Source organism: Cyprinodon tularosa, unplaced genomic scaffold, assembly GCF_016077235.1.
Source record: "Cyprinodon tularosa strain WSP-4 unplaced genomic scaffold, ASM1607723v1 ctg625, whole genome shotgun sequence".
NCBI lineage: Eukaryota > Metazoa > Chordata > Actinopteri > Cyprinodontiformes > Cyprinodontidae > Cyprinodon > Cyprinodon tularosa.
The window spans coordinates 202,131-216,727 of record NW_024039369.1 but is presented as its reverse complement, the minus strand read 5'-3'; the positions used below and the strand labels follow the sequence as shown (position 1 = coordinate 216,727).

The 14,597-nt window shown below is 40.6% G+C and overlaps 1 protein-coding gene across 1 annotated transcript in view; it reads right to left on the bottom strand.

Moving 5' to 3' along the window:
- Window positions 1-1,284, bottom strand: part of LOC119798469 (P2Y purinoceptor 14-like) — a 29,432-nt gene extending 28,148 nt beyond the window's left edge. Inside the window, exon 1 of the mRNA XM_038307958.1 lies at window positions 1,186-1,284. The gene's annotated coding sequence lies outside the window, so the exon portion shown is untranslated. The remainder of the gene's footprint in view (window positions 1-1,185) is intronic.
- Between the last annotated feature and the right edge of the window lie 13,313 nt (window positions 1,285-14,597).

Here is a 14,597-nt window from a genome sequence, read left to right as displayed (position 1 = left end):
AAGCACACGCTTCTGACGCGCACATTAACCAGTAAAAATGTTGTTGCTAAGGTCCATGTCGACCAATAGAAAAGCGTTTTTACTCCTCACTCTGGAGGAAAGCTTGAGAAGTGAACTGAATCAAACAATTTGTAAAACTCAAGCTGAAAAAGAGAAATGAGATGAATTAACAGTTGAAAGAATAAAATATGAAAAAGAAATAATACAATTATTTAAAAAAAGATTTGCCAAAACAGCAGAGTTAATCTGAAAACCTTTTTTTGGTTTGGAAGTTTTTCAAATTTCATTTCTTGATTTCATTTTTCTCACATTTCCTTTTGCAAAACAATTTCTTTGCCTCCAGCAATAATGGAACAAAATCCTCTGCATAAGTTCGGCATCAAATGGATCAATAAAAAGAGATTCCTATGCAGACCACCACGGAGTCTTCCTAAATAACGATTTAATGAGTCAGGTGGGCATCATGTTCCAACCCATGAACTAATACTGATGGAAACAAATTGGGCCACATGGAACCACAACCACAGGAGCAGAACTTCATAGAAAGCAGAACATGGCCTCACGATACCAAATAGAAAGCTGCTCCCACTTCTCTATTGTCTGCTTTGAAGATTTGGATCTGATCTACTGATCAGAATATCTGAAACGTTTCTGGACCCCAAACACTCTGATCTTCTGCTTCATCTTCTGTATGTTAAAACCCAAAGAAACCATCCAGGCAACATGTCCAAGGAACGTTGGATGTACCTGAAACCAGCCGGGATGACTCTAAATAGCATCAAGTCTGATCTCAGAGGGTATTTAATCCCATCTGCTAAAAACTAAACCAAACCTTTCTTCGATCACACCACGAAAGCCTTCAAACTATTGAAGAAACCACTAAACCACATGAGAGCAGAAGAGTGCAGGAAAGGAAAAGGTGTTTCCAGCGTACTTCCAGGTGTGAAACCACAGCAGGGCATGATGAAAAGCAGAACGCTGCCGCAACAAATCTAAATCCCTTTTAATGTTCCACGTTATCAAAAGTAAATAATCCTAAACTTTTAATAAATCCCAGAACATTTAACATGCACTGAACTCAGACCAAGTTCAGCAGGTCAGAGTTTCCATTCAGATCATTTTTGCAGTCTCCATAGAGCTCCAGATAAGGTGTAGAGAATGAACAAAGTTACCTGCAGGACTCACCTGTGTGTGTCTGCCAGCCTGAAACTGCAGATTAAAGGTGACTTCCTCCTACGCTGCCTTCATATCTCTGCCCTCCCTTTCACCGGCGGCGTCCCAGCTGGGAGGGCGGAAGAGGAAGAGCAACAGAAAATATGAATCATGTGGCGCTTCTGACGGTGGTGACTGCACAGCTGCACCGCTGCTCATTTGCAAAGCAAAAACCCCTCAGTGTTTCCTGGCAGACAGTTTTTACAGAGAAGGCCCCATTTAGAGGTTCCTGATGCCTCACCCTGAATTCTGCTTTTGTTTGCTGCCTGTCAAGTAAACAATCAAGAGTTTATCATGGAAATAGAAACTGCATGTAAATAAACAAACCAAGCTGCAGTTCAATCACCTGAAACTACAGGAGCTTCTAATGCTGCTGCTTTGCAGGTCGGACAACCGTATATAGTCAGCCTTTGAAAAAAAATCACATTTAGTAAATTAGAATAAAAAATGCATTCCAAATATGAAGATTTTTAAAGTCTAATTTATTCAATTAAAATTCAATTATACTTCATTTTCAAAGGGAAATTAAAGCCAGTAACTCATATGTTATTTTTTTTTAACGGGTGTTGATAGCTGTGGGCAGGATGGATCTTCTGTAGCTGTCTGTCTTGCACTGGATCTGGAGAAGCCTCTGACTGAAGACACTCTGCTGTTGTTTAAAGATCTTCTGAAAAGGATGCCTACTGTTGTCCATAAGTTTCTTTATTTTTAGGAAGAATTCTTCTTTGTTAGTTAATCTCCAGAGTTACTAGAGGAGTTCCTAGAACAGAGCCGGTATAGGTACCAGATCTGCTTCATGCCAGCAACGATACGCTGCCTGATTGGCTGAACATTGCCACATGATGTAAAACATTGTGGTTGCCCAGACAATGATAATAACACCTCGCAGCGTCAGTGTGCGTCAGAGTCGGGAGCATCTGTAACGTTAGCGCGTCTAATGACTGATGAAGTTTTACCTGATCGATAACAAAACAGAAAAAAATCTGTTTCTGGTGAACAAAGTAAATGTAAGTCTATGATATAAAGAGGGAGCTGGGTAGCGCTGTGGCTAGCTGTGCTCAGTAGCTAACAGGTTAGCTTCTTTTAGCCCGATCTGTTAGCCATATTAAGCTACACTACTTATAAATTTGTTTTGGGCTGCTCAGTGGAGCAGTGGGTAGCACTGCTGCCTTGCAGCAAGAAGGTTCTGGGTTCGATTCCTGGCCCCGGGGTTATTCGGCGCAGAGTTTGCATGTTCTACCTGAGCCTGCATGGGTTCACTCTGGGTACTCTGGCTTCCTCCCACAGTCCAAAAACAGGAATGTTAGGTTAATTGTTTTCTCTAAATTCTCCTTAGGTGTGAATCTGTGCATAAATGGTTGTTTGTCCTGTTTGTCTCTGCGTTGCCCTGCGATGGACTGGTGACCTGTCCAGGGTGTATCCTGCCTCTCGCCCATTGACAGCTGGAGATAGGCATCAGCACCCCTCGCGACCCCAATAGGGACAAGCGTGTCAGATAATGGATGGATAACAGTTTTGTCAAAAATCTTTACAAAAGTCGTTTTTTAAGATGTTCCATTTGTCCTTCCCTGCTCTCAGATCTTAATAAAAAGAATAAAAATCAACTGAGACTTTTTGTGTCACCTCGGCAAATGGCAGAGCTCAGTCTGTCTTAGAGGGCAGTACTTCCTTCAAGATTTAGAATGATTCGGCTGCTTTAGATCGCCAATGAAATGTAAAATACTAGCAAATATAGGTAATAATATGCTGAAAATCAAAAAGAGATTCGATCCACTCAAAGTCCCAAAGGGCAGACTTTAGTCTGCACCTAGTTTGTATAGAGTACCCCCCCCCCAAAGGTGTTAACGGCTCTCCTCTGGTGGAGTGTGCGCCATTTGTAAATCAAATGCAAATGTAAGAATGTGGTTTGGTGACTTCAGCTGGTGTGCTGGGGTTTCCTTGTTTGAGATGCCTCCCTTTGTGTTGTAAAGGAGCTTTTCCAAGGAGTTGAATAATTTACAGAATTTCTGTGGGGATAAATAGAGCAGGCACAGCACACAGACTCAGAATTCACCCGGAATTCACCATGGCACAGCCAAGGCGACCAAGAAGGATGAACGCTCAGGAGGCTTTAGCCATGCTTCAGAGCATGTCAGACTACGAATCTGATGGTGGATCAGTTGGAGACTTAGCATTTCAGAATGAAAACAGCGCAACCGATTCTTCAAGAAGAGGATGTTTCCGATGAGAATGCGACTGCTTTTGCACCAGCTAATCCTCCCCTCCAAAGACGCACCAGGGGCCGAGTGGTCAATTATATGATTGAGCGGGACAGTTCAAACACTGAGGCTACATCAGATGAAGAGGAAGACACAGTGCGCGGCCACCCCCCTCCTTGCAAAAAAACAAAAAACTGCTGATGTTGGCACAATGCCTGGATCCACAGAGAAGGCGAAAGATGGCACTGTTTGGTCCCACTGGAAAGTTGGAGACTTTTCTGTTTTCCACTTTATATTTAGTGCTTTATCCATATGCAGACTGCTTTTCTTTATCTGAAATAAAAAAAAACTTTCTGAAATTATACCTTCTGTCTGTTGTTTTTCAAAATTGAGCTGTTTGGGGTGGTATTCGGCTCCAGTCTCCCCAACAGTACTTCACAACTAATGAATCCCTTTTCAGATGTAAATGCCCCATTGGCGCTGTCGTTGGAGAACCATTCCACCCCCTTCAGTTTGGTTTTAGTTCAAGCCTCTCTGTTGAGGAGTGTTTTACCGCCAACACCGGAATGATTTCAGACAACGGGGCCACCAGCGCAGTGATCAGACGATAACTGATCTGTACAATGAAAATATCTCCATCAGCTGACAAGAATATTTATACAACGACCATCTGCCCTATTTACTATAGGGCAAACAAGCAAACATCATCCGCTCGCGATTTCCAGCGGAAAGCCGGTTTTGCGCTGGAAACCGGTTTCCAGCTCAAATTCCAATCTGGCGGCAGGGGGAAATGTAAAGGTTGTGGGTGGGAAGTCTAGCTCCCAGAATAAATAGGCACAACAGATCGACTCAGAGTTATTGAGATTTCAAGCTTGGCTTGGCCTACAAACTTGGCTGCAACAGACGAGCATGTGTTGTACAAGCCGTGCACAGGGACCAAAGAGAGTCCACCAAAGTAAATTCTGCTACTTGCAAATGAACATTGTAACATTTTTACGCAAGAAAAGGCAATAAAGGAAGAACACATGAGACAGCATTGTGAGATGAAGAGACTAGGGCTGTTCCTTGTGTGACATAAATGTTACTCCAATACTAAAGGCATACTGTTTGTCATTCTCTAAGATAAAATTTTGACTGACATAAAAAGGCGAGACAAGGCAAAATACAATTATTCTTTCTTTCATATAGTGAGCTTTGCAATATAAATGAGTCTGTTGGTGAATGGACAATAGAAATAGGCTCTGCCTTGCCTTGTTGGAAAAGCATGTTTATGACCTGTTCTCAGCTCAGTAACTAGGACCCGTATGATATCTGGTTGTTCAATAGGTTTGCCTAAATAAAAGATCTAGATATGACTTATAAATATATTCCTGCAAAAAGGTATGATGTTGCAGGGCCAGGTACTGAAAAGTGCTTGGAACAAGGTCTTGACGCCAGTTTGTTTCAGCCTTTATCCAGTCTCATGTAGAAGGGTTGGTCATATCACAAGTTATTTGCATTACAACAAGGACACTTAGCAAGGTAGAGTGAATACACAAACTTGCAAAGGGGAAGGGGGCTTGCAGGAAAACTGAAAATCTCTGGGACTTCCAGTGTTAACCCTTTATAGGGCACTCAGTGAAATACTTTGAAAATCAAAATTTCAAGCAAATAGTGTTATTAGAATCCAGGAAAAGACCTTATTACCTTTGTAACATAAAAAATATGGATATTTTGATGGCAAAAATGATCTAATAACAAGAAAGACCAACTAGCCCGGATATATTGAGAAAAATAACTTCTTATAGGAAATTAATGAAAAACACTCAAAAAAAGCAAATGTTTGATCCAACATAACCTTAGAGGCATTAATACTGATACCAGCACTTACTTTTTTTTAGTTTATAAACCTAATAAATCTAACAAAAGCAATTTCCCTCTGGGATTATTGAAGTATTTCTGATTCTGATAATATAATTGTTATCTAGGCTTATTAACTTTTTAACTTAACTTTTGAACTTTTCAACTAGCTTTTTACCTTTATACTTGACTTGTTGACTTTTTTTTACAACTTAATTTACAGCAGTATCTTTGCTGAATGGCTAGATATAGATCTTTTGCTTCTAGACCTCACTGATGGACACGGGGGGGACTTCATTTGTAAGGGGTATGCAAGTGATCAAATATGGAAACTTTCCCTATAAAGGGTTAACAAACGGGTGCACTACAGTTTGTCCGAGTGGAGTTGCCATATATTGACGTCATAAGAAGGGGCAGGACCCCGAGCAGATCTGGCACCTACACCGTTTGTCTTAATTAGCTTGCTGAGCTTAAGTCATTAGCTCTGATGCTGTTACCCCAGCAGAGGATAGAATAATACTACCATTAAAACAGAATTAAAGAAGATATGTAGAATCTTGCTGCAAACACAGACGGACCTAAGCTTCCATAGGAAGTCCAGTCTGCTCTGTCCCTTTTTATAGATCACAGTTGCATCTCCATTCTAGCTTGTTGTCCAAGTGAACACCAAGGTTTTAACTCCTCAGCCACCTCCACTTCTTCTCCCATGATGTTAATAGGTTTCAACTTGTTCCTGTTTCTTCTACAATCATCTCCCTTGTTTTGTTGAAATTAAGGATCAGATGATTGTTTCCGCACCATGCAACAAAGCAGTTCACCAGCTCTTTGTACTCAGCTTCTTGTCCATCTTTGATTCACCCAATCTTCAGTATTTCTGCTGACGAAAGGACTCTGTCTGGCACTGGAAGTCAAACGTACAGAGTAAAAAGAAATGGAGAGAAAACTGCCCCCCCCCCCCCCCCCCTTAATTAGACAGCTGTCAGCCTAACGAACTGTGGTCTGTTTGTCAAGTATTCTTTGATCCAGGCAATTGCTGTTTCCTCCACTTGAGTCTTCTCTAATTTCTCACAAAGTCAGTCAGGCTGAAATCAAAGAACATCATCATCACAGTGCTGTCTGCCTTATCTAAATGACAGTGGGTTTGTTGAAGCAGGTGTATGATGGCATCATCGATACCAACCCCACAACAATAAGAAAACTGCAGGGGGTCCAAGTAGCTGCATGTTGAACCAACAGAAGTCTCTCTAGGACCTTCATAATGTGGGATGTCAGGGCAACAGGTCTATAGCCACTAAAGACTCTGTTGAGTCTTCTTTGGAACTGTTGTTAGACGTTAGATGTAATATTTTCCAATTTGTTCTTTCAAATTTACGTTTTTCAGATTGAGATTGAGATTGAACAGCAATTTGAAAGAAAAAAGGAAAAAAAACGATAACCTGCAAAACAAATTCAACGTAAAAAATGCAAATGTTTTTTATAAATTTTAAGAAAAAAAAATCAGAGGAAAACAACAAAGTTTCTCTGAAAACCTTTTTTAAATCAAAACATTTTTGTAAAATTTAATTTCATGTTGTTCAAATTGCCATTTATAAAACACGTTCTTTGCATGCAGCAATAATTCACTCTGTATGTGTTTCTGTGAGAATGCGAGGGTGAAGACGTTATGAAGGAGGGGTTGTTTTCACTGGAATGCTGTCGTCTGATGACTGATTGCTAAAGAGGAAGAACCAGAAAGTCAGCCCTAAGGTGCACCAAACAAAAAAGAGGAAATAGGGAGCAGGATAGATATTTCAGAGGTCAAAAAAAAAAACTTTTCAATTGATTAAATTTTTTTTTGTCAGATCCAAACCATCTATAAGGGACAGGGTCAAATGGAAAGAAGTGTTGCAGCAATCCAACTTTTCCTATTGATCAATACTTACAACAGATCGCAACAAGAAAAATAAGGGGGTTTGCTTGGGATCATTTTCTTACTTAAAGTCGTAGGGAAGCGGCTGTTCCAACAATTGCATTTCCGAATTCTCCCAAGTGGTGCACGACTTTACATGAGTGAATAAAGTGAATGTGATTGGTCGATTATCAAAAGAGCGGGATTGTTGTGGAGGAAGGTTCACAAGCAAGTTTGGTTGTGGCCGGTTTGTCAGAAGCATCTTGCTAACCAGTTAGCAACTTAGTGCTAGCAGGTTCCCAATGGGAAATTCCATTGGGACCAAGTAGCACTAAATTGGTGACTTAGAAACGACACTGTCAAGGAACGCTATGGACAGCGGAAACATGCAAGAGGAGGAGAGTTTAGTGTCGGAGGTCGTGGATGAGTCTCCTCCATCACACATTTTTTTTATTTAGAGGAGGAAAGCGGGGATAAAGATGTTGTTGGTTTGGTGTAGAAGGCTTACAGCCGTACATGTTTGAGCCCTTGCCTCGCAACGCTGGCAGTTCTGTTAGCTCTACGCCTGCTGAAGACACAGACGTCCATCCCTGTGAACACTGGGACGGAACTCAATGGGAAAGGAAATGAATCTTATTTCTTATTTTTACCGTTACGTATATTAGCTGCGACATATGAATCAAGATGCTATGACTGAAAAAATTTGATTGACAGATGACCGTTGATATATGATTGGCCGAATTTAGGTGTACAAGCTGACGTATAACTAACCGGCCTGCAAAAGATAACGAAAAAAAACCCCACAGATTTTAAGACAGGATTTTTTTTTTTTTATAGAAATTTTCTAGATTTTGGGACGACATGGTCTGATACAGAGTGCATTTATATACATGTTTAAGCCAGAATGATTTGACATTTAAATAGGACTTCCCTACGACTTTAATAATAATTTATCCAAATACACAGTGAATCAAAAGTTGAGATAAGGATTTGAATGTGATGCACATGATATCTCATATCAAATTCACTGTCCAATAAGCAACTGATATCCAACAACAATGACAATTGAAGTTAAATTGTTTTTTGTTTTGTTTTTGACATGTGGGTTGGCTGCTGTATTTTCATAAACTTCCTCTCTGAATGCCATTCAGCTTTAATGAAGACAAAGAGAAGAGAGAAAAGCATTAGGACAGACAGGACAGCGACTGGTTGGCCTAGTTGGGTGGAAGTGAAGGAACAGCTACGATTGCTCCTATTTGTTATTTTGATCTTGCATCCAATCAGCTGCTTTACACTTTAATCATAAAACATACAAACCAATCTAATAAATGAAGCTTAACCGAAAATTAACCCCTCGTCCAATCGCCCTCTGATGATCCGCTGCGAGCCTACTGGCCCTGTGGACACCGCTGGCATGCCCGATCATTATCTATGTCTCTGCTTTTAAATAAGAGGATTGACGCATTCAGTGTGACCATTGCCTTCTTTCACATAAAGAGTTCAAAAACCAAATAGGAATATTCTGATCACCTGGGAAGAAACGGTAAAGGAAATGAATTTGTCTGGAGCAGTAAGCAGAGGACAGAATGAGGTTATCTGGCAGTTGCTGAAGCAGCTTTACAAACTAAAATAAGTCTTCCATTGTGTCCACTTGTGTCTCTACTGTGTAGATGTATACATGTATGCATGTGTGTATATATATCTACAGTGGTGTGAAAAATTGTTTGCCACCTTTCTCATTTCCTGTTTTTTTGCACGTTTGTCACACTTAAGTGTTTCGGATCATCAAACGAATTTAAACAATACTCAAGTACAACACAAGTAAACACAAAATGCAATTTGTAAATGAAGGTGTTTATTACTAAAGGAGAAAAAAAATCCAAACCATCATGGCCCCGTGTGAAAAAGTGATTGCCCCCTAAACCTAATAACTGGTTGGGCCACCCTTAGCAGCAACAACTGCAACCAAGGGGTTGTGATGACTTGCAATGAGTCTTTTACAGCAATCTGGAGGAATTTTGGCCCACTCATCTTTGCAGAATTCTTCTAATCCAGTTAGGAGCATGAACAGCCTTTTTAAGGTCATACCACAACATCTAAATAGGATTCAGGTCAGGACTTTGGCTAGGCCACTCCAAAGTCTTCATTTTGTTTTTCTTCAGCCATTCAGTGGTGGAATTGCTGGTGTGTTTAGGATCTTTGTCCTGCTTCAGAACCCAAGTTCGTTTCAGCTTGAGTTCACAAACAGATGGTCGGACATTCTCTTTCAGGATCATTTGGTAGACAGCAGGATTCATAGTTCCATTTATCACAGCAAGTGTCATGATGGGTTTAATGTTCTTAGCCCACATGCAGAACACAACGGAGGCTGGGTAAAAGTTTAACAGAGTTTATTGAGGGTTTCACAAAAACACAAGATAATGTACTGGGTCAGGAACTGGTCCGGGCTGGTTCAATGAAGTCTGCAGAGATGATAGTTTGATTAGTAAGGCAGGCAGATGAGTAATGAGTCTTTGATAATTCAGGATTATACCTTGACTGAGACCGGGCTTCTCTTTGAGAGAGAAGGGAACCGTTGGGTCCAGAGGCTGTTTGTTCAGCAGAGTTCAAGAGCAGCTGCAGCGTCTAGCTTCTGACTTTGAATGGCAGACCTTGATCAGAGTTTCCAGCTCTTCCCTAAGAGCAGCAGGGAAATCCACATAGGAATCTTCAGGTTGGCTCACCAGGGCAGATTTGGCAGGTTAAGCTCATCCAGAGCTTCAGGTTAGAGTCAGGTTTCCTGTGAGGCAAAAACAGAGGAAAGTTAGAATCTGATCTCTCTCAAGAGACAACTAAGATTCTTCAGTTTCAAGGCTCAGGTTGCTAACCAAACTAAGGTCAACACTGCGGCGTCGAAGCAAGGTCTGGCAGCTGGTTATAAAGGAGAGGTCTCCTGATGAGTAGATGCGTCTCAGGTGTGCTGGAAGACTCCAGCTCCAGGAGACCCACGGCGCACTCTGCTGGAGGAAGGTGGTACAGCTCCAGATCCCAACAGCAAGTCTTCCAGGTCCTGACGCAGCAAAACAGTCCCAGACCATCACAATACCACCACCATATTTCACTGTTGGTATAATGTTCTTTTTCTGAAATGCAGTGTTCCTTTTACGCCAGATGTAATGTAACCTTCCAAAGAGTTCCACTTTTGTCTCATCGGTCCACAGAATGTTTTCCCAAAAGTCTTGGGGATCATCAAGATGTGGTTTGGAAAAATTGTGAGGAGCTTTAATGTTCTTTTTGCTCAGCAGTGGTTTTCTTCTTGGAACTCTGCCATGCAGGCCATTTCTGCCCAGTCTTTTTCTGATGGTGGAGGCATGAACGCTGACCTTAACTGAGGTAAGTAAGGCCTGCAGTTCTTTGGACATTGCTGTGGGGTCTTTTGTGACCTCTTGGATGAGTCGTCGCTGCGCTCTTGGGGTAATTTTGGGCGGCCGGCCACTCCTGGAAAGGTGCACAACTGTTCCATGGCTTCACCTTTAGTGGATAATGGCTCTCTCTGTGGTTCACTGGATTCCCAAAGCTTTGAAAATGGTTTTATAACCCTTTCCAGACTGATAGATCTTAATTACTTTCTTTCTCAATTGTTCCTGAATTTCTTTGGATCTCGGCATGATGGGAAGCTTTTAAGGATCTTTTGGTGGACTTTACTGTGTCAGGCAGCTCCTATTTAAGTGATGTCTTGATTGAAAACAGGTGTTGCAATAATCAGGCCTGGTTGTGGCTAGAGAAATTGAACTCAGGTGTTAAAAAACACAGTTATAGTATATTTTAATGAGGGGGCAATCACTTTTTCACACAGGGCCATGATGGTTTGGATTTTTTTTCTCCTTTTATAAGAAACACCTTCATTTACAAATTGCATTTTGTGTTACCTTGTGTTGTCCTTGACTATTGTTTAAATTGGTTTGATGTTCTGAAATACTTAAGTGTGACAAACACGCAAAAAAACAGGAAATGAGGAAGGGGGCAAAACACTTTTTCACACCACTGTATATATATGTGTGTGTGTATGTATGTATATATGTATATGCATGTGTGTATCTATGTATTTATGAACAAATAAAGGTTAGATTTTGTATCAAAGTCTCCAAAACAAGAAACTGCAGAAATGAGTTTCACTAAGTAGGAGGGAAAGCCGTGGGAGCAGGTTTCATTAGGCAGCATTCCTCATATGCAGAGCCAAAAGGCACAGAGAGCAGATGACCTGCAGCTGCATGGACCATGGAGCAGGCAGGTCGACAATGAAGAGGTAGCTGGAAATCTGAGACTGGCAGCTTTAATAGAGGAGAACAGGTATACGTAATGCAGGAAATAGGGGAACTGAATCTGCTAATCAGTGAAAGCTGGGACTGAGGGACCAATGTTTAAAATGGGATGAACAGTGAAACACATGATGGAAGACAAATACAAAAAAATATAGAAATAATCACCAACTGGAACAACAATTAAACCAAGTATATACAAGAGAAATAAATTAGAAAACAACCATCAAAACGTTTGATGGTGAGATGAAGCCTCATGAGGCATTGAACCTTTGTGTCAAATATTGAGGTAGATCGGTCTCAATTTTCACAAATACACAAGAGATTTATATGTGGATAAGTAATCCCACGCGGAGTACTTTCTTGTGATTGACCTATACAAGGAATCTTTGTTATCTATAGCAAACCATTCCCTATTTAAATAAAATGGATTGAAGTTTAAAGACCACTGTTTATTTGAAATATAATTTATAATTGCTTATGGACCAGAAATACTTTGGTGAGACTTCTTCTGTGCATGTGTGAATCTTGTGTGCTTGCATGAATCGTTCTCTGCCTGTGTGGATCTTGTCCAGTGCATGTATGAATCAAATATGCGTATTTGTGAAAACTGAGAGTGATCAATCTCAATAGTCAATGAATCACTCATTTCATGAACTCATGTGAGAATGTCACCACCTACTGGCAGAGTGCATAACTACATTTAACAAAATACTGTAATCTGTGATGTTTGCAACTGTTTCCTCATTTTTTTTATTCATTTAAGTCCCTTTGAAATGTATTAATGTGGATAATAAAATACTTTGTAAGGTTTTGTTTTGTAAATTGTCTTAGAGAACTGCAATATTTTAAGGTATGTTTGTTTTCTCTTATTTTAGTGACATAAGCTCAAGCAGACAGTGAGAGTGCTTGTTTATCTAGTTTAACTTGTTTAACCATTGATGAGCAGAATGAAATATTGTGTTAGTCATTTTAATAAAAAAATGTTTGGTTTTCATCTGATTGGAAGTTAGGTGTCCAACCGATCTTTTGGTTAAAACTAACAATCCAATTTGGTAGTGTTTTTATCATGTCTATGGTTAAAGGTCAAACCAATACAAATTGGTCACTTTAAACAAAATACTGGTTAAGTAGTATAGCAACTTTCAAAAGCCAAGGCTGGGTCTCAAAACATCCATCCATCCATCCGTCCGTCCGTCCGTCCGTCCGTCCGTCCGTCCGTCCGTCCATCCATCCATCCATCCATCCATCCATTTTTCGTCACAAGCGGTGTCGCAAGGGGTGCTGGTGCACACAACAAAGGAGAATTGAGAGAAGCCATATAACCTAACAGTCATGTTTTTGGACTGTGGGACGAAGGTGGAGTACCCGGAGAGAACCCACGCATGCTCAGGGAGAACATTAAAGTCTATGCGGAAAGACCCCAGCCTTAGGTCTTAATACTTTCATCACATTTTTAAGCAAGAATGTCTACCTCAAAACATCAACTCTGCAGCCAGTTAATCAGGATTATGATCCCACTAAAATATGCATCTCTTGTTTTTCAGTGTAGTTTCTCACACTAAGCATGCTTGTAGTGACAGTGGAGAGGAAAAACTCCCTTTTAACAGTAAGAAACCTCCAGCAGAACAAGGCTCAGTGTGAGCGGCCATCTGCTGAGGCCGACTGGGGTTCAAGGAGACAGAAGCAGAGATGCAGAAAGCAGCTGTAAAAGGTGGCCCTATCCAGGAAACACACAGCCAGGCAGACGAGCTCCGAGCCAACTCCCATGTCAGAGGATGAAGAGAGCACATCCAGCAAATCACAGTCAGAGAAACAGGACTACACTGAAAAACAGGCCAATCTCCAGCATCTATAAACAAAGGTGTTGATGGCAGCAGCACAGCTGATATTTCTCTCCAGGATGGAGTCACAGCCAAACAGGAACAGACGAGACAAGGCTACTCTGAGGAAAAGCAGAGAGAGCAGAACGTTAGAGATTGAACTAACAGATTCTGCAGAATAGGAGAACAGAGAGAGAATGAAGCAGAATAATGAAATGGGGGTCCCTATGTCCTCCAGCAGTCTAAGCCTATAGCAGCATAACTATAGAGATAGCTCAGGATAACCTGAGCCACTCTAACTATAAACTTTATCAAAAAGGAAAGTTTTAAGCCTAGCCTTAAAAGTAGACAGGATGTCTGCCTCAGTCTAAAACTGGTAGTTGGTTCCACAGGAGAGGAGCCTGATAACTAAAAGATCTGCCTCCCATTCTATTTTTATAAATTCTAGGAACCACTAGTAAACCTGCAGACTGAGAGCGAAGTGCTCTGTTAGGAACATAAGGAACAATCAGATCTCTGATATCAGATGGAGTTTGGCCATTTAAGGCTTTATATGTGAGAAGGAGGATTTTAAATTCTATTCTGGATTTAACAGGAAGCCAATGAAGAGAAGCCAGGATAGGAGAGATATGATCTCTCTTTTTAATTTTCATCAGAACTCTGGCTGCAGCATTTTGGATCAGCTGAAGGCTTTTAACTACAGTTTGTGGACTTCCTGATAGTAAAGAATTACAATAGTCCAGCCTTGAAGTAACAAATGCATGGACTAGTTTCTCAGCATCACCCCTGGACAGGAGATTTCTAATTTTTGCAATATTCCTAAGATGAAAGAAGGAAATTCTAGAAACCTCTTTGATATGGGATTTAAATGCTTATACTTGAAGAATGGAAGATATCAATAAGAAGTATAAAACAGTCAATGCTCACTTGTCTATTTAGGACTTTTGAAGCCAAAATTAATTGTCTACATGTTATTACTGTTTATCAGAGATTAATTTCAGTCTATATTGTAGAAGATAATGAAGGTAATCCAGCCTCAGATAAGGAAAACTCCTGGCTTATCAAGGACTGGTTTCTTTAATCCAAACCACTGAGAAAGATCCTAACTAATGCATAATCACAAAGAGGGAAATAATTTGAACAGAAAAAAGGAAACTAAATATTTCTGCTCTGATGTTGACGTGAATATTTATTTCATAACATGGTTTGACCACTAGATGGCAGCAGAGGGATTAAAATCTACAGGTTAAAGGAATAGTACACCCAAAACATGATTAGCCTTCATTTTCTACTCACCCCCATGCTGAACAACACTCTGGAGTACTTTTTTGATATCTCA